The sequence below is a fragment of the Hippocampus bargibanti genome, linkage group LG09 (genome assembly GCF_051943395.1).
Source record: "Hippocampus bargibanti isolate YZ-2025 linkage group LG09, ASM5194339v1, whole genome shotgun sequence".
Lineage (NCBI taxonomy): Eukaryota > Metazoa > Chordata > Actinopteri > Syngnathiformes > Syngnathidae > Hippocampus > Hippocampus bargibanti.
Window position 1 is genome coordinate 20,083,742 of NC_142742.1, and position 21,837 is coordinate 20,105,578.

General features: G+C 42.4%; 1 protein-coding gene across 2 annotated transcripts in view; it reads left to right on the plus strand.

Moving 5' to 3' along the window:
• LOC148893917 (leucine-rich repeat and fibronectin type-III domain-containing protein 2) overlaps window positions 1–21,837 on the plus strand; it is a 171,763-nt gene that overhangs the window by 128,909 nt on the left and 21,017 nt on the right. The gene's annotated exons all lie outside the window — the stretch shown is intronic.

The following is a 21,837-nucleotide window of genomic DNA, read 5'->3' on the forward strand; positions in this document are numbered from 1 at the left end:
AGCTCACATCCTACTTGTGGGGCATACCCACAAACAACATTGAACATCACGCCTTCAATTTCTAGCTTCAGACTCATCATTCTATCTGATACTCTTTTTACTTCTAAGACATTCCTAACAAACTCCTCTTTTAAGATAACCCCAACTCCATTTCTCTTTCTATCTTCACCATGATAGAACAACTTAAACCCTGACACTAAGCTTCTAGCCTTGCTCCCTTTCCACCTGGTCTCCTGGACACAGAGTATGTCTACCTTCCTTCTCTGCATCATGTCAACCAGCTCTCGACCTTTACCTGTCATTGTTCCTACATTCAAAGTTCCTACTCTTAGTTCTATACTCTTGGCGTTCCATTTCTCTCTTTTCCTCCGGGCACACCTCCCTCCTCTCCTTCTTCCACCAACAGTAGTCCATTTTCCACTGGCACCCTGAAGGTCAACAGTACGAATGGCGGCCGTTGTTAACCCGAGCCTCGACCGATCCGGTATGGGATTCATAGACATTCATAAATAGACTAAGGGTGATATTTCTATTTGATAGTTATTTTTTGCGTGATTTGGCTAGTCAGATCGGAAAAACTAAATTACATGTTCACTGTAACAGACGGTGCACACCGTTTGTCGGCGTATTGCAGCTGATCAACCGAATGTGATCTTTTACTTTGACTCTTTTACTCTGACAACCCTGCAGTCAATACAGGGTTGTCTGTGTTAGTTTTTTTCTTAAAAGAGACAAAAACCATTTGCCATTCTACCAAAATAGGGCGCAACGTTATACTGGCTAGAGTACCATGTATATGAAAGCAACAGTTTCATTGGTGAAAGATTTTCACTCTGAGCAGGCTTGCCAATGAAACACTAAATTAGTTTTGGATTCAGCTTCTCTGATTTATGCAAAAAATACTTTAAATTGTATTGAAAATGATATCAGATCATAACAGCTATGAATTCCACCCAACCCGCTTTATGGTGACAAAAGATGTTATGGCCCCACTGTGACAGATGTAAGTTGCTTTTAGTGTGGAGGAGAGGGAAGAATACATTTATGAATTAATGATGACGAGGGTTTACTGAAGCATTTTCGTTTCTTCATATTTACCTTTTCACACAGTGCATTGAACACTGTCTATTGTAGAAAGTACATTATTATCCACTGTTGCAATTGGTGAAAATGTGTTACACTTAACACGGATAATCTGACTGGTGTTTGCTCAGGCAAACCAGTGATGATGGCAACGACTTTGAAAAAAAAACTGTTTACCTAAGCTGAACAGTTGCCAGCAGTCATGACAGGATTCTGTTGAATCTGTGAAGAGCAGGCACATCTGAATGTCAACACAAATAGGGCAAAAGTGAAGCGTGTGACAGAGGAACAAAAATGTAGAGTTGGGGCTCTTTCTGACTCCACTTTGAACAGCCTGTCAAAAGCTAAACATAGGTGGCATGGCCAGATCGTCTGTTTCAAAAGGCTTTCTACCTTCTACAAGTTGTGAAAGCTTGCACACACACACACACACACACACACACACACACACACACACACACACACACACACACACACACACACGCACACACACGTGCACACATACATACTCGTGTGGCGAACGACCCTCCTGTAAGGCTTTCGCATACAATGCGTGCTTGAGTGGCTTTGCCGCTGGGCCTACTCTGTATGTTGGCATTATAACAAAGGTGAGAGATGAAGCTTGTTACTCACAAGTGATTTGCATCATCCCCACCGTTGCCACAATGATGACGTGGGAAACCATCACAAACTCATTTTCCCCCTCATGCTTTTTCACAGTCAGAAATCACATTCTGTCAGAAGCTATCTAAAGTTGTCCCTCCTCTCATTCATTTTTAGCCTCTCAGGCATCGTTGCAGAAGAAAAAAAAAATTGTCCTCACACTTCCGATCCACTTTCACTCGGCCTCCCTCTGCTCCAATCGACCTTCCTCTGCAGCGTGATCCATTTTCCCTTCTGGAAGTTACCAGGCTGTACGTCTCATTTTCCCCTTCTTTTCTCCTTCCGTTTTCTCAAATGTTTCTCAGTCTCTTTGCTCTGCCTCCTCCCTAATGCATGACGGCGTGTTGCGTTGCCTCTTCGGGCTATGTGTGGGATGGTGTTGTAGGCTGGCAGTCTGTGATAAGAGGGTGAGTGAGCTCGTGCCATATTTTTTCTGAATTTGTATTCATTATTTCATTATGATTTTGTTTTTCAATGAGGAAGTCTTTTTTTCTTTACACTCATTTAAAAATTAAATAGAGATCACAAAGTTAATGCAGTCGCTGTGTGTGCCATCAATTGAAACAATTTCTCAAAACGAATTGATTAGTGGGTTCGTAAGTTATAATGTTGCACTCTTTTGGGAAAAATATAGCTCATCGTCTTTCAATATATGAAGACTTCAGCATTCATGAATCGAGGAAGAACCCTGCGAGTGCCTCGTCGCCCGCAGAGAGCCAATGTGTCTCCTGCCGAGGACTTTATCATGCACCGGCGCAAACATGAGCGCTCGATTTGCAGTCGATGTAATGTACGCTGTGGAGACCCCTTTGTAGTGAAGAGTGTCACCTTGTGTCATATAAAATAAACAACAGCTGCCTCAAAACCAGCAAAGTTTCACAAAGTGTTGTATGGTGGTATCTCTAATTTAATAGGCATCACACAAAGAGTTTTTCTGAGCCGATTGCCTGATTACATTTTTTGTAAAAGTTCATTATTTTTGTTTGTGAATGTTTGGGATTGTAAACAAGGTGAACATTGCTCTTCTAATTAAGTCATTGATGAGCCAACAATACTCTGCAAAGAAAAAAATATGTTAATACTTTGTACTCTGTTATTAGTTATGAAAGAACGATTCAAAAAATCGGGGTGGAATTTGATAAAAAACACATTTCAAATACTAACTTTGATATGAACATTATTATGTCTGTGTAAACTCTCAGTCGTACAGGAATGATCTTCATCCGTCATCTTTACTTCTTTGAAGGTGTCGGACGTTTCGCTTCTTATCGAAGAGGGTTCGTCAGTGAACTAAAATTTGCTATGATAGGTCCCTGCTCTCAGTTTCATAAAACAGCAAAACCTTTCACTAAATCGCCATGGTGAGTTGAGGATTAATTTGGATCGTCCTTACAACAGACTTCTTAGACCACATAGGCTTAGTTATGCTAATAAGGTGATACCAGTGCAAATGGGGCAATCAGGCAAGTCAAAGACCCCAGAATCAGGCAGGACGATAGAAGTAATCAGTCAGGACAAAAGAAGTAATCAGTGTAGCCTTAAGGAATAGTCCTTTGCTCTCCCCAACCTGAGAGTAGGGACCTATCATAGCAGAGTCTGGCACAGACAGAAAACAGTTATATATGGGATATTGTAACTGTTTTCTATCAATTTTCTCACTATTCTCACACTCACAAGACGTCTTGGCGTGACATCACAAACTGGGGGCGGGACTTTCTGAAAATGCCCAATTCGCAGCTCAATTTTTTGCAGATTTTGGACACTTTAAGTCAATTTTATTGGTGTTTTGCATTTGACTAAAAATATCATACTGCGTGTTTTGGGTATTTTTAATGCTAAAAACGTTTTTCTGATGTCAGTTAAGAAACAAAAAAGTGACGGTGGTTGTCCTTAAACATTTAAGACAACTGATGTCTCCGGACAACTTGTGTCCATAATTTGTAAAATGGCTTCAAATGATTTCTACTGAGCGTATTTTACAAAGATTCAACCGCATATCGCTATATTTTACGTTTTAAGACTCGCGTTGACTATTCAGGAAGTCTTGTTTTTGAGTTGGTGACGAGTCCGTACTCACTAAAGGAACGCCCCACATGGAAAAAAAGACACATTGTAGCAGTCCTTCCATCACGTCAATGCATTTTGCTGTACCTGTTTGGTCTGAAAACTTCGCGTTGCACCAAAAAGAGGCAGAAGAGGGCAACAAAGCTCCGTGTAAGGAATTAATCAGCCTATGGAAACGGGCTGATTCATTCCTTACACGGAGCTCTGGCCCCATCTTCTGCATTTTCTGTGACACTACACATCAATCTTGAGGCATCAAAACGAACCAGAAAACCTTCTTTAATCGATTGCAAACATGTATGCTTTCCTCTTCAGAACTATTTGATCAAATTCATAACTGGATGTGTAACAAAAAAGCATATTCTCCGAATGTGAAGCCATTGTTTTGATTCTCGAGCAAGGCAAGACGTCTTTCCGTAATGTCACGAACTGGGGGCGGGACTTTCTGAACTTGCCCAATTCGCAGCTCCATTTTTTGCAGATTTTGGACACTTTAAGTCATTTTTCTTGGTGTTTTGCATTTGACTAAAAATATCAGCTTGCGTGTTTTGGGTATTTTAGATGCTATAAAATGTTTTTCTGATGTCAGTTAGGAAACAAAAAAAGTGACGTCGGTTGTCCTTTAAGTACCTCAAAGACAGTATGTAAAACTTTAGGATTTGCATGTTTGTCTTCAGGGGTGACTATGTTAGAGGACTAAGATTTATTTCGACAACATGCCCACCTTCAGCAAAGCCTGGCTTCATACATTTATTTATAATGACAGAGAACATTCAAGCAAAGGTCCAAGCAAAACTCCATCGTGAACTCTTTTTCTTAGAATTATGGAATTGAAAGCTTTCCGCTGCGGACAAACACTGCAAAACTTGCAGAATGCTAAATCGGACTCCTTGGCCTTCTTACTAAATAGCGCACATATCTTGATGGAAATATGTCCCAGGTTACTATTTAGACTGTCTTCATTTAATGTATGAGTTGGAGTTGTCGGTTTGGGGTATGGGGAATAAGAATATTTTTCATTGCTCAATTAATTGCAAAAGTAACTCAGGGGAAAGGGTCATACCGGTAACTGTAATCATTTCCGTTTTTGGCTCCCCGTGGGAGAGGGAAGCATCATGCACCGTCTATTGATCGAGTAATAGTAGAAGAGGAGGAACTCCAGACTGACTGGCTTCATCATTTATCTTGTATGGAGCCTGTGCTATACCAGAGTGCTTCAAAAGTATAGAGTCGCCACAAAAACCCCACAGTTGCACTCAGATTCCGCTCAAAACATGTAGAATCTCAAAGCATTCCTCAATTCTAGACGTCATGTTAAGTGTCAGCATATAATAAATTAACAGTTGCAACTTTTGTAGAAGATAACCAGGGGAAGAAGCGTAGCCGTAATTTTTGAATTGAAGATAAAACAAGTTTCATGAGAGAATGATCCCCTTCTGATATCCATAATCTCTTCTCAGCAACAAAACCGATATTTTAAAACAATGAGACTAAAGCGACATGTGAGATATTAAGATTAATGGTCACACTAAAAACAAAAAAATCAGTAAAACATCAGTCCTGCCGGCTGTCGTGTAATGTGCAGCCAAAAGTGTTATTAACTTTGGTGGTCTACACCACCGTTTTTGCTGTTATAGTGCATGGCTTTGTGTTCATTAAGACACAGATTGCTAAAACGTTCAGTAAAGCACTTAAAAGAAATGTTTATTGCCAATTTACAGTATACATTAAGTACAGTTGGCTACTCATCTCATCTCATTTTCCGTACCGCTTATTCCTCATTAGGGTCGCGGGGGTTGCTGGAGCCTATCTCAGCTGTCTTCGGGCACGAGGCGGGGGACACCCTGAATTGAATTGGTTGCCAGCCAATCGCAGGGCACACAAAGACATACAACAGTCACTCTCACACTCACACCTAGGGACAATTTGGAGTGGTCAATCTGCCTGCCATGCATGTTTTTGGAGTGTGGGAGGAAACCAGAGGACCCGGAGAAAACCCATGCGGGTCCGGGGAGAACATGCAAACTCCACACAGGGAGGCCGGACCGGGATGTGAACCGGCGACCTCTGCACTGTGAAGCCGGTGTGCTAACCACTCGACTACTGGGTCGCTCCAGTTGGCTACTGTGATATTTAATTTTTCTGTGATTCTTTTTTTGTTTTGTTTTGTTTCTTTTCTGTGATTCTGATTTACTTCAATTATTTAATAAGGCGCTTTACGTGTACTACTATTTTCATGATTGAAATACATTTTTGTAAAAGCAAAATAGGAAAGTGGAGATGCAATTCATTCTGACCAAACCGAATAATGTTTTAGGATTCAAAAAATGCGATTACAAAAAGATGTACATGTATTCAAAAAAAGTTGCACTGACAATGTTTGAACTGAAATCTCTGGTCACAAGGTGCCAGGAAATCAAAACTAAGATATTTTTCACCTTCAATAGAACGTTGTGGGGAAGAATGAATGTATTAACTGTGTCTTCTGCTGTGGTGCAGTGAGGACAGAAACAGTAAGAAACATTGTTTTAATCTGCCTGCAGTTTGGATTGGATTGGATTTGCCTTTGTTTGTCTCTCAGTGGAGAAATTTACATTTCACAGCAGCAAAGTTATGAAAGGAATGAAAGTAGAAAAACAAAATACATGAGCTGCTGGAAAGGCAGGTCCAGCCCTCAGTCTAGTCTGCAGTTAGTGGGCATAGTCATTGAAAGAAGGGTTCGATGACTGAGCAAATTGAAATTGGTGGGGTTGGGTGACTCCAACAAGACTAAAAACCACTGCTCTAAACAGTTTGGGTAAACTTTAAAAAAAAAAAAAGTGGTGGAACTCAGTAGAACTCTGCTCTATATCTTACTCTGCTGCACGGATGTGTGCTGCACTTTTTGCTGTTCTAGTGCGGGATAACCATATTGTTCACTGCAATAAGTCTGTAAAGAAATGTAACTCTGTTTTTTTACACTATATTTACGAGAAAAAAAAACAACTATAAATCAGTTGGATGGCCATATAAACCATGAGTGCAATGTTTTATCAATGTGGCCTTTGTGTGCGTGTGTCCATGTGTGTGTGTGTGTGTGTGTGTGTGTGTGTGTGTGTGTGTGTGTGTGTGTGTGTGTGTGAGAGAGAGTGTGTGTGTGTGTGTGTGTGTGTGTGTGTGTGTGTGTGTGTGTGTGTGTGTGTGTGTGTGTGTGTGTGTGTGTGTGTGTGTGTGTGTGCGCGCGCATGTGTGGACCTGTGCATTTGTGTGCGTGTGTATGTATTGCACACCATACCAATCTCATGTCCACATTTTCATTTATTTATTTCTTTATTTGTTTGTTTGAAATAAAAATATGGGTTTCCCTGGCAAAGTTGTGAAACCACACTTGGTTTAAAGATGCTAAATTTAGTACGTTGGCCACCACTGCGCTGTCAATCCTGAGACACTGGTGTTGCAGGTTTGATCCCAAAATTGGATAAAGCACCACTGCTTACCCATATCAGCAAAAACTAATGGATAAACGGGCACCTATCTGCTGCAGTTTGAGCCTGTTGTCACCAAATTATTTTTTTTTTTTTTTTGCCTTAGGTGTTGTGGCTGCTATTGACATCCAAAGTTCAAAAATTCATTCATTTTATTCAGCCGATAATTGTTTCCAAAACAGCTTGTTATCTCCTCGTAAATATTCCCTACATGAAAAACAATTAACATGTAGTATGTGATTGATTTATGTTCCTGACAAAAACCAAGGTCTCATGTCACTTAATAATAGCGCCTATGTGATATATGAGCCTAATTTGTTTTCTCCGTGGAATGGACCAGTGGCAAATATGGGCAGTATTATCTCGTCAACAGCAGGTTGCGGTAATTTTCAAGATTACCATGATCTGTGCCAGCAGCATGATTATGAGAATCATACAGATGCGCAGACTCAGAGTGGAGTTTAATTTTTGTTCAGCTATTTTCAAGATTGAAGTTGCTGAGCCATCTGAGAGTTGTTTGGGAAGGAGTAAAATGGTGTCTCTCTGATCCACACCCTCAACAACATCGTTGCTGAGTGGGAACGGATCCCATGTTGCCCACACACAAGTCAGGTGTCAGCCGAGTAGCCCACAATGCTATCAGTGACTTTGTTTATTCCCTAAACAAGCAATTTCAAAGAAACACATTGTCATTATAGGGGTAGCAACTCAAAATGTTGAAAGTGCCGTATTGGCCTGAAAAAAAAGCTGTCTGCTGCTGCCAAAAATAATCAATGCCTTGTAATATGCCTTTTGCTGAAGCCAACACATGCTGTGGGTCTCTGTAGAAGCTATATTAGCTTCCTATCAAAATGATTCAACGGGCTACAAATTCATAATGGATAGTCATGATTAAATGTTTATTTTCCCTGCAGCACATCCGGAGAGAATGATGCATCCTGTGACAACTCTGCTTTACAGTGGTGTACTTTAATTTTAGTTTCCAGAGAGGCATTGCATTGATATTTGGAATTATCTTTTTTTTGTGGTCTGAATATAGGTGCTCACCGATTTTAAAGAAGGTGGCAGTGGTTATTTTTCCGTGATCGGTAACTTTCCTGTCCAGAGAAAGCATGCAAACTCCACATTCAGTGGCCGGAACCTGCATTTAACTCATTCACTGCCATTTCCAAATCTATTCAGGAATTGAAACGCATGAAGTGAAGCGCCATACCCGAATTTGTTCAGGTTTTGTTTTTTCTTGGCAATGTTTTTCCATCCCTCTAAGGGGCAACATTTACCTTTTACAGCTGTCTCCACTTTCAATGCAGATGACTCTACAACCAAGTAAAATCAAATTATTTTTTTCTGATGAAAGAAGAGAATCTAAGTTTTCTTACGCTGCATTGAATGTACTGGTACTGGAGTGGGCATATATTTGCACATCGCCTGGATTGGATTGGATTGGATATGCCTTTATTAGTCTCACAGTGGAGAAATTTACATTTCACAGCAGCAAAGTGATGAAAGGAATGAAAGTAGAAAAACGAAATACATGAGCTGCTGGAAAGGCAGCCACTCTCGCGGCGCCGTCTTGAAGTCAAAAGAACAAAAAAAAAAAAAACTAAATAACAAATAATATGACAGCATAGAGACAATATGACAAAACAAAGACACAGAGAGACATTCATTCTTCAGGACTTGCTGTACCCTCTTTGTGATGACATGAAACAGTTCTAGATGAAAGAGGAGAGGATCAAAGCGTCTTTCCACCAGTGGATCAGGGACATCATGGTGGAATGTGCACGTCGACTACAAGCTAAATGTTGAAAGCAAACACGCAGCTGTAGCATCCATTGACGAAAAGAGATTGTCTCACATCTCCTGTTCCACATAAATCTGCTTCAATTCCACATACGCATCGGCGCTCTGCGCTGACGCTCCTTTCTTCTTATTGCGGGTTCCTCCAGCCATGCATCCATCCAGCCGCAGACCGTCCAACGGCACTGACCTTTCCGCTAAACAAAGCGGGGCTGTGAAGATGCTGCCCATTACGGGCGCAAAAAAAGCACAATGGCCCCTTTGGTGTCCAGCGATGGCAGTCGAATGGCTCCGACATTCCTCCCATTCAAAAACAGTACTGGCATATTCATGCTGCCGAAAAGGCGCAACCGCTCAGCACAGTCTCCTCCTTGATGAATGTCTTGGTCAAAAATGCTGAAAAACAATCTGTATCCGTTCCACACGATGTACAACAACACAAAGTGACAAAAGAAAACACAAGACAAGACAAAAACAACCAAAAAAAGCAAGGCTCATGAGAGCACTTGCTGAGGCTGCCTACTCAGGCGCCATCTTGGACTTCTGGCAGTGAATGAGTTAAACTCCCAGCTTCAGAAATGTGGAACAACTAAGCCAATCGCTTGTCCACTGCATCTTATGTACAAATAGCTAGATAGCTAAATAGCCAGCTAAGTGAGATACTGTACAATTTTGAGTGTCAACCTCAACATAAAATGCAAGATGACGGAAGTAGCAAGTTCACTGCGCACAAAGTTTCACGCTATTGGAATATGACATTGTTATCAAAGCTTTGCAGCAGAAAGAGAAATGAAAGATGTTGGCAAGTCTAGTTCGCTGCTGTCAGTTCTGATACGTTCCTTCAGGAGATGAGAGTATATTTCACGTTTTACCCCAGTGTGTTGGAGGAATCTTGACTTTGTTGAAATAAAAACAGGCAATAAATAAATAAATAAATAAATAAATAAATAAATAAGTCATGAAAAAGATCTCAATATTATTACAGTATTTGGGTTCATTTATCATATGGTTGTTGCTATCGAGGGATAAAGAGGCACTCACCAAACACCACATCTCCCACTTGGTAAAATTACATATATATACAGTAAAGTCTCCTTATATCAATATCGGTTATATCGATAGTACTGCTTATTACGATACTATTTCTATGAACGCAAGGAGAAAATTTACATGCCGCAGGATCGGATATATCGATAGTCCGGTCATATAGATATTTTTTCCCACTCCCGAGAATAGCAATATAATGAGACTTTACTGTCTGACTTTACTATATATATATATATATATATATATATATATATATATATATAGATATATATATATATATATATCCGATATCGATATAACGAGACTTTACTGTATATATATATATATATATATATAGGTGGCTGGATAGCTCAGTTGATAAGGCATCGGTTTGGCATATGGGAGACGAGGTTTCAAATCCCACTTGTGGCAGAGAAAATGAGCACAATGACATCATCCAGTGTGGGTCCTTGGGCAAGACCCTTCACGCTAATGCCTACCTCATACAATGATGAGAGACAATAAATGGAATGACATGCCGGCTCAGACGTCGCCCGGCCAAACAAGGTCTGCGTCAGGTGATGGGGAACCAGAGCACCCTGATGAAAAATGGGCTACTGGAACAAAGCGGAGATGGACGAGATGCGATAACATGGCTCTGTTGGAATGCTACTACTCAAGCAACCCTAGTCAGAGGGGTTACATGCGGAGAATGGGGGCTGAATGGTTACTTCGAAACCCACAGTCACGGTTGACCACGAAACAACTAGTAGCTCAGTGTTCCAATATCCACAAACGGCAATTGCTATCACAACTTGAGATTGATGAGGTACAACACAAATTCCAAGGTGAAGGGCCCCAGGCTGCCACATCAGAGGAAGAGGTTCAATATTGGGAGGCAAGCGCCAATGAATGATGAGATTGGGAAGCCAGCCCCAATGAATGAAATGCTGAGCGAGGCAGCAACTGACCTGAGAGATAAGATCATGGCAAGAATGAAAACTGGGCAACGAAGACACCGATTACAACGGCTATGTGAAGTACCATCTGAAAGTCTCATGGAAACTGTGAATGCAGCACTGAGAACGATCCCGACCGGAACGATCACGGAAACCAATGAGCTTATATACACCTCAGCATCAGTGATCCTAGAGATGCTTGGCTACAAGAGCAACCATGAGAGCCACGAGATTCATTACCCACCATGGAAAAGACGGTTGGAGGCCAAGATCAAGGCGGCTCGGAAAGATGTGAGTCAATTGACGGAGATCCAGAGAGGTGTGAATAAAAGGCCAATACCCAAGAGGTACATGCAGATAACCATACCTGAAGCACTCGAAACTGCCAAACAAAGGCTCCAGGCCTTGTCCAGTCGCCTAAAGAGGTACACGAAAGAGAATGAGGCCAGAAGAATAAACAGGCTGTTCGCAACACAACCTGCGAAAGTGTACGCTCAGTGGCAGGGTTCTAACAGCAGAGCAGACCCTCCAAGGCTGGAAACTGAAAGATACTGGAAAGGCAGGTCCCGACATACCAACCTCTGCACAGCCTGGATTGATTACAAGAAAGCATATGACTCGATGCCACACACATGGATCACTGAATGCTTGGAGTTGTATAAGGTCAACAGGACCCTGAGAGCATTCGTTGCAAACTCGATGAGGATGTGGAAAACCACACTTGAAGCAAATGGCAAGCCACTAACGCAAGTGTCCATCAAATGTGGCATATACCAAGGTGATGCACTCTCCCCACTGCTGTTCTGCATAGGACTGAACCCCCTCAGCCAGATAATCGCCAAGACAGGCTATGGATACCGCCTCAGAAATGGAGCTACGATCAGTCACCTCCTCTACATGGATGACATAAAGCTGTATGCTAAGAGCGAAAGGGACATAGACTCCCTGATCCACACAACCAGGATCTACAGCAGTGATATCGGAATGTCATTCGGGCTGGAGAAATGTAGTCAGATGGTGACTAAGAGGGGCAAGGTAGTTCACACTGAAGGGGTCTCACTCCCTGAAGGAACAATAGCAGACATTGAAAACAGCTACAAGTACCTCGGTATACCACAGGCCAATGGCAACCTCGAACTAGCAACAAGGAAAGCGGCTACGACCAAATACCTCCAGCGGGTGAGGCAAGTCCTCAGAAGCCAGCTCAATGGCAAGAACAAGACCCGGGCAATAAACAGCTATGCCCTGCCAGTGATCAGATACCCTGCAGGAATAATAAGGTGGCCAAAGGAAGAGATTCAGACCACGGATGTTAAGACCCGAAAACTCCTCACCATGCACGGAGGGTTCCATCCCAAGTCCAGCAGCCTGAGACTGTACACAAGCCGTAAGGAAGGAGGCCGGGGACTAGTGAGTGTGAGAGCCACTGTCCAGGATGAAACATCCAAGCTCCATGAATACATCAAAGAGAAGGCTCCAACGGATGATGTACTCAGAGAATGTCTCAGACAATGCGGAACAAAGGATGAGGTGCTGGAAGACGGACAATCATGGGAGGAAAAGCCCCTACACGGGATGTACCACCGAACCATAACAGAAGTGGCTGATCTCAAGAAGTCCTATCAGTGGCTAGAGAGGGCTGGCCTAAAGGACAGCACAGAGGCACTCATCCTGGCTGCCCAAGAGCAGGCTCTGAACACCAGAGCCATAGAGGCAGGGATATACCACACCAGACAAGACCCAAGGTGTAGGGTGTGCAAAGAGGCACCTGAGACAATCCAACACATAACTGCAGGGTGTAAGATGCTGGCAGGGAAAGCCTACATGGAGCGCCATAACCAGGTGGCTGGCATAGTCTACCGAAACATCTGTGCGGAGTATGGACTGGAAACCCCAAGGTCAAAATGGGAAACACCTCCCAAGGTGGTGGAGAATGACCGAGCAAAGATCCTGTGGGACTTCCAGATACAGACCGACAAGATGGTAATGGCCAACCAACCAGATATCGTGGTCATAGATAAAGGGGAAAGGAAAGCCGTTGTCGTGGATGTAGCGGTCCCGAGTGATGGAAACATCAGAAAGAAGGAACATGAGAAAATCGAGAAATACCAAGGGCTCAGAGAGGAGCTGGAGAGAGCCTGGAAGGTAAAGGTGACAGTCGTGCCTGTGGTGGTCGGAGCACTCGGGGCAGTGACCCCCAAACTCGACGAGTGGTTGCAACAGATCCCGGGAACAACATCGGATATCTCGGTCCAGAAAAGCGCAGTGCTGGGAACCGCACGGATACTGCGCAGAACCCTCAAGCTTCCTGGCCTCTGGTAGAGGACCCGAGCTGAAATGGTCCATGGTGGGTGTGACGAGGATTTTATATATATATATATATATATATATATATATATATATATATATATATATATATATATATATATATATATACACACACACACACACACACACACACAAGTGGCAGTGTAACTTCGGCGTGTCATTAAAGTCTATTTATTTTGTGGAAGGAAACGTACATTACATTTAAGGCTTCATTTCTTAAGGTTTGTCCATGCAAAACCAGGCTTGAAAGCTGATCTCCAAACGGGACAGAGGCACAATTGTGTCTGCTAAATGGCCAATATTGTGTGACAGTTCATTTTATGCATTTTGGCAGGAGCATATACGAATAGATTAATTCAGTACACACAATGTGATTTATCAAACTTGAAATGAATTCTGATGGCTGAGCAGCGTATCGGAAAGGTGGGTTAAAATCGATGTGCTCAGCATAATGCGGGTAACATGAGAGGTGATGTGAGGAAAAGATATTCACAGTGAACATTTGTTCCATCAACAAAAATTACAATTTTGGAATGTAGGATGGACAGATGCATTGAATTCTCACCCACTTTGTTTGAGTGAGAGCGCAGAAAATGAGCCTTTTTTTTAATCGTTGCTCTCTTCATCGAAGAACGGTCAATTTCTTTTGCCTCTTCCGCTAATACTCTCAATTCGGTCACTTCAAACTTAATCACACCCATATTTTTCATGATGAAAACCTCCAGAGATGCTTCAAACGCAAACCCCTGTTTTAAATACAGTGGGCTCCATCACTTTTACATCTTCCACACATTATGCAATCAGTTAGTGAGTGAGCATGCAATTTAGTATCTGTTACTGTATATTGTATTGCAATCTCACACCCACCAACAGCACATGCAATATATTAGAAAGAACACATAATGCAGCATGCACTATTTGGAGTTTGCTGTGAATCAAGTCTCTAATGAACAAACCACTACTTGTGTGTTTGCACATTTTTCAGTTGCAAATAAGGCATATCTCTGGACAGATGTTTCCCCTGTGATCATTCCCGTCAATGGATTACGCTTTCTTTTTAGTATTTTAGACAATAAATGTTTTGAATGGAGTGGTTAGCGTGTCGGCTTCAGAATGCAGAGGTACACGGCTCGATTCTGCCTTTGGCCTTTCCCAGTGGAGTTTGCAAGTTATCTCCATGCCTGCGTGGGCTTTCTCTGGGTACTCCGGTTTTCGCTCATGTTCCTAAAACATCTGATTCAGGCTGATTAAATACTCCAAATTGTCCCTAGGTGTGTGTATGTGTGTTATTCATCTCTATGTGCCCAACGATTGGCTAGCAACCGGTTCATGGTCCACCCTGGTTACTGCCTGAAGGCAGCTGGGATTGGCTGCAGCACACCCCATTATCCTTTTGAGGATAAGAGGATCAGAAAATGAATGGATTTTTGGATATTACGAATAATGTTCACTTTATTAATCTTGTTGTGAATGCCATACCATAAGATTCATGCAGAACCTACGATTCTGTGCTTAAGTTTATTAAAATTTGCAATATCTGCATATATAAATCTAAAAATAAAAAAGGCTATAAATCTATCTGTCATCACTCAAGCATTTTCTTGCAGTTGACAGATATGTTGGTTAATGCATCACAGCATATATTTGAACCCTTGATTTACCTCTCATTGGGTGAGAAAACCTCACTTATTACTTATTACTTCCTTTTCTACTTTGATTTATTTCATAACTTTGCTGCTGTGAAATGTAAATGTCTCCACTGCGAGACTAATAAAGGCAAATCCAATCCAATCCAATTACAAGGTTGAAATTTAAGTAAGTGGAACAATCATGGGGCATTTCTCCAGCACAGTATGTCCTTTCGCCGAATGCACTATAAGGCTGGATGTGCCTGTTGGTTTTTCAGCAGCAGTCTTAACCTTTGCCTTGACCATCGTAGATGGTTTTTGAACCTCAGAAAAGGCCACAAGTAAATGGGTGCAGACCTTAAACACCCTGCATGGGTCTTATTACCTTGTGGGGAGAAGCCCTATTCATGAAAGGTCATGTATTTGTCTCACTCGAACTTACTCTACCGCCTAACTACATATATCTATTATTTAAGCATTTGTAATCTTCATATTTATTTTTCTGTTGTGTACGTATCATAAGTGTCACCTTTTTACAAAAGCAATAATTTAATAGATTATTATTTCATGGTAGTTGTTGCAATTGAATGAATTTCGAAATCTATATTAAGGACAAAAACTGTTCAGGGGCTACCTTCGTGTGGATAAATAATGCCAAAGTGGAGGTGCGCTTCAATTTTGTAATTTAAAAAAAAAAATAATTTAAGTGTAAGGGAATACTCTAAAGTGTCCCTCGGTGTGGGTGTGATGGTTGTTCGTCTCTCTGTGCCCTGTGATTGGCTGGCAACTGATTCAGGGCGTCCCTTCCCTAAACAGCTGGGAAGGCCCCAGAACCCATCACAAACCTTGTGAGGATAAAACGATCTGGATGAATGAATGCATGATGTTTTCCTTCTCATCCTCGAGTTGATATCTGTCACGTTCCGAACGAGGTGGCTAGCAGCCGTCTTGTCGGAAATAAATGATAAAATGAAATGAATATCTGGATCCCCAAGCAAGCGACAGAGACAGAGGTCCGTGCTGGATGTTTAATGAATGAACAAAAAACGCTGGTCCAAATAAACGGAGCAGGGGCAAAATAAAATATAAAACACCAACGTGGGAGTAGGGGGTCAAGGGGGAAATCCGACCCGCGTACTACACCAACGGAATAAAAAAGAACACACACACGGTGGTGCAAAAAGGCAACACAAATTGAGACCTAACGGGAAGTGGGGGAGGCCTCGGTCCGGCTACACACGAGAGCACAGTAGACAAGTCTGACCTGGCACTGGTATATATACCCGGTGACATAATGAGGGAACTGACAGCAGGTGGTGGAAGCGGGGAGGCGCGGCCCTGCCCCTTGCTGTCAATCCGAATGTGACAATATCAATCTTATCGAGTTATTGGTTGGTCCCACTTCTGTATCTTCATTCTTCCCTCACTTTCTCAGCGGCATCCCAGGTGTTATGATCACCAAATAAAATACTATAAATAATCAAATCATCCATTGTTATTTGCAATTCATTAATTTCCGTACTGAGATCACTGTGTGTTTACAAATCAATAGTCATGGTCTGGTTACTATCGTGACACTCTCATATGTGGCCAAGGATGACACAGTCACTGATGCGCCTCACATTGCTTTATTCCCATGGGTGGAGAAAACATTCATTCAAGAGAAGCTTTTGACCACAACTCATGACCAGCCACTCAACACTGTTACTTATTGCCTTCCGCCAACGTCCAAAGACATGAGGCCAACTAATTTATTTATCCTCACAAGGGTCGCGGGTCATGCTTGAACCTCTCCCATCTGTCTTCAGGCATTAGGCAGGGTACATCCTCAACTGGTTGCCAGCCAATCAGAGTCGGACAACCACGTGTGCTCACACTCACTCCTAGGGACAATTTTGAAGTATTCTATTAAATATTAAATGCATGTCTTTGGAATGTGGCACAGTGCAAATTTGTAAACTCCAACAAGTCAATCACCTTTCCGCCCTGCTGCGTGTCCAAGAAAAAAAGGAGAAAAAAACAGATCAATCTGTTTTTGTTTGGGGTGAATAGCCCTGTTGTCGGTCTTTTATGCAATCCATCTAGAATTTTATAGTGATTTCACATCAGCTTTTGAGTTTTTACATACAATGGTCTCCATCTTCTATACTTTTCCAGACTTAGAAATTGATGAAATCCAATTCCGTAGTGGCGGCTCAGTAGTTGATTGGTTAGTACGTCGACTTTACACTACAGAGGTTGTAGGTTGAATCACTCTGGCCTCCCTGTGTGAGGTTTGCATGTTTTCCCAGGGCATGTGTAGGTTTTCTCTGGCTACTCTGGTTTCCTCCCACATTCCCTACACATGCATGACTAGCTTATTGAACACTCCAAATTGACCCTAAGTGTGAGTGCCCGCGAATGGCGAATGGTTAAGTGTGGCCCCCGTCTACTGCCCGAAGTCAGCTAGAATAGGCTCCAGCACTCCTCGCAACCCGAGTAAGGAGAAAGCCGTTCGGATAATGATGATGAAATTCCATGAGTTTCCACACACTCAATACTTATCAAGGAACCTTTTGGCAAATCAGAATCAGAATCAGAATCAGAAAACCTTTATTCGTCCCACAATGGGGAAATTTGCAGTCCACAGCAGCAATTGAAAGGGGATGGGGTGGGGGGGTGAAAGGATGGAAAACAAGATATTCTGAGCATAATAAAATAAAACTGTCAACTGTATACTGTGCAAATGTAAATGTGCAAAATGTTTCATAAAAAACTGTACATAGTGCAAGTATCAAGAAAGGCACATTGAAATATTGCATCAACCCATATATACAAGTGTGCAGTTTTTTTTTCACATGTGATCACTGAGAGTTGCAAAGACTGACAGGAGTCGGTAGGAACGAGCGGCGGTACCTCTCCTTCTTGCAGCACGGGTGTAATAGTCTCTGGCTAAAGGAGCTACCCAGTGCTGTCAGGGTGGGCAGGAGGGGGTGGGAGGGGCTGTCCATCATAGCTTTTAGTTTAGCTGGCGTCCGTCTGTTGCCCACCTCCTCCAGAGAGTCCAGCGAGCAGCCCAGGACAGAACTGGCCCTCTTGACAAGGTGTTGCAGTCTTTTTCTGTCCCGGGTGGTGATGCTGCCTGACCAGCAGACAATTCCATAGTGGATGGCTGAGGCCACCACAGAGTCATAGAAAGTGTTGAGATCTTCAGCGCTTTCGCGATGCATTTGGGAGAATAAAGAGTCGAGAAGGTCCTCTTGTTTAGATCATACAAGTAGGATATTTATTGCCGAAGCACAGACAGCAACCGCTGCGTTCACCGCCGTACGAGAAGTCCAAAAAATATACACACAAACCGGCTTTTATCGCTGTCAAGTCACGTGATATCGCGTCCGTGGCTAGGTTGCCAGATCAGTTCAGTATTACAGCGTTACATAAAATGAGGATACAATCTAACTTTCTCAACACCCCCACTTATACTCAGTTTGCTGTAATGTAAACCAAGATAAACAGAACAATGTGAACTCTGTCTTACACATGTGAACTCTGTCTTACACATTTCACATTTAAACACAATTGTTTTTGCGTATTGGTAGTCATCAATAATGAAATCACCGTCCCATATGATTTTGATTACCTTGTCACTTCTTGACTCTTTGGCATACATACAATAATCACCTGGGTTTTGCTTATACTCATTATCGGTTAAATAATCATGTAAGACCTTGTTCCCGTTTCGGCCAGATTGCTTGAAACCGTAAAGTAATTTTTCTAGTTTGTAAACTAGACCATCATTCTTTTCTCCATTTTCCAGAGCTGCTTTTTGAAGCACCACTCTTATACCTGTTTGATTGGCTGTTGGTGAAAACGTCTCTCCATAGTCTATGTTTTCCACCTGGCTCTTGCCCTTTGCTACAAATCGTCCTTTATATTTGTCTCTGACATCTACATCACGTTTGATAGCATATACCCATTTACCCCCCACTGTTTTCTTGCCCGCAGGTAGGGTTGTCACAGTAAATGTGTTGTTGTCATTTAATGACGGAATTTCCTCATACATGGCTTTTGCCCATTCTTGTGAATAAGTTGATCTCATAGCCTCTGCATATGTTTGCGGAACACCACACATAGCTCTGTAACAGTAGTCTACTGTGGTGTGTGCCCCATCGTTATCGCTATACTCAATCACAAAATCATCAAAGTGACTAGGTTTCTTTCTTTCCCTAGTAGGATACCTTCTATTTTCAGGTTCATCACTTGTGTCACTTTGTCGTGTGAGTTTATGTTCATTTGGCTCTGTGACTGCACTTTCGCGTGCATCCCTGTCTTGTACACATGACTCTTGGGCTCTCTTATTAGGCTCGTGAAAGACCTCACTAGTCTTAGGCCTTAATCTCATGCCATAATATGTGTTTTCATCCGTTTCATTTATCTGTGTCTCTCTCTCAATATGTAAATAGTACAACTTTCCATACACATGTATACCATATTTTGTCCCACCTCTCGTAATCAGTGATTTTTTACCTTCTTTAAATATCACTGTCGCCCCGTTGATGGTCGCCTTCTTTACAGACAAAATGTCTTGGGGGTATGAAGGAATGTATAAAGCACCTCTCAGCGTTGCTTTATGTCTTTGTCCTTTGATGTCAATCAAAAAGACCTCAGCATCTCCTCTTTTATGTGCGACTCCGCTGCATTGTGTGCCATCCGCCAGCTCCACACGGTGTCTTTCCGGTTTGAACGTGCTGTCGAAATTCTTGAACATGTTCACATCAGTGATGATATGCGAAGTGGCTCCTGTGTCCACCATCAATCCTCGCTCTCTGATGTCGTGACCCAACTGCTCCCTGGTTCTGGTCTTGCTGTCCCTCATCTTGAGCACGATGTCGGTGTCGCCGTCTTCTGACGCTTTACTGGCGTCATCTCGTCTGTCCTTGTCCTTACGCCTGCACGTTGCATCTTTGTGTGTCTTGCTTTTGCAATGACTGCACCATGTCTTTTGTCGACATTCTCTTGCTTTGTGGCCTTCGATCCCACACTTGAAACACACTATGCCTGTGTCATCACTGTGCTGGTCACGGGTGTTGGTTTTGGTGGTTTGTCGTCCACTCCGACCCTGTGTCTTCATCACACTGTCCCCTGACTCAGTGTTCAATTTTCTCAGTGGCTTCAAAACTCCGTAGCTTCGTCTTGAAATCTGCAAACTTGATTTCATCATTTGAATGCGCTACATGGATTGCAAATGGCTTGAAACTTGCTGGTAGTCCTTTTAATACCATGGCAACAAGTAGTCCATCTCCCAAAGTTTCACCTGCATTTCGGAGTGCTGTGATGGCGGTTTCGGCTTTGATGATATACAGTAAAGTCTCGTTATATCGATAGCCAAGGGAGTCCCAAAAAATATCGATATAACCGGGACTATCGATATATCCGATCCTGTGCCGAACTGCATTAAACAAAAGCCGCCAAAAGAGGGCAGCCAAGCGCCATATAAGAAACGGAGCTGGCCATTAGCTCCCTTTTTTTTGGGGGTGAGAGATGTACCCCCAATGTTGCCTCAAAATGGCACATATAATTCTTTAATGATTGTAAACATGTATGCTTTAATCTTCAGAACTACAGTGTATTTGAAACATATTCATAACTGGATGTGTAACAAGAAAGCATATTATCCGAATCTGAAGTCATTGTTTGGATTCACAAGCAATGCAAGACGTCTTAGCGTGAAGTCATTTTTATTTGCATTTGAATAAAAAGTGACATCGGCTGTCCTTTAATACACAGTATGGAATGTTAATAATTTTCAAAATCATCGCGCTTCAGCAGACAAAACAAGAAACATTGTTGCAAAAAACGATTGCATTCATATACAGTACAGTGGGCATGTACATAACACAACAGGGAAACTGCAACGCTTACATCTTACTGTATTATTTATACAATTTAAAAAAGTCATCAATCTTCTTCTGCTTCCCATTTTTACCTTTTAACACAAACACTTCAATCTCGTCTGCTACACACGAGCTAGCGTCTGAAAATGAAAATGGCTCTGCTACACGGGTGCTGGGCACGTAACCAACTCACCTGACCAAGTCGACCAATGGCGCGACTGATGGCGTGACACGTAACCAAGACACGTGACCAAGTTGACCAATGGCGCGACCGATGGCGTGTCACGTGACAAAGTCACACGTCCAAGTCGACCAATAGCGCGACCGATGGCGGCTCATGTGACCAAGTCGACCAATTCATCGTTCCTCTTTTGAAGCGACGTGAGCGTGGTGTACAGATTTATTATCCGCGGTTTTCCTTTCCCGGCATAATATTCTCTCAATATCTTCAAAGATTTTCTTCCATCATCAGGTGCATCTCTCATTATTAGTGAGAGGCACTTGTCATCAAGCATATTTATCAATTCGGCATACGCATCGGCATTTTTCTCTGCATCCATAACCATATCGGAACTCGTCGCCGGCTCGCTTAGCACGGTCTTCTTTAGTCCCAATAAATGAAAATGTCCGAGCATTTTTGTTTCCCATATCTCGTACTTATCTTCATCTCCGTCGAATGCCAGTCGAAGGTGCCTGCTTGCCCTTCCTTGATCCATCTTGACCGCTGTTTAGCCGGTTAGCGATAGCCTCGTTTGCTCACCACTCTTTCAAGTCTGGATACACTTCTGGCTTCACTTTATCTCCCAAACGTCTCCTGGGCCCATAACCTGTTGAGATCTTCAACGCTTTCGCGATGCATTTGGGAGAATAAAGAGTCGAGAAGGTCATCTTGTTTAGATCATACAAGTAGGATATTTATTGCCGAAGCACAGACAGCAACCGCTGCGTT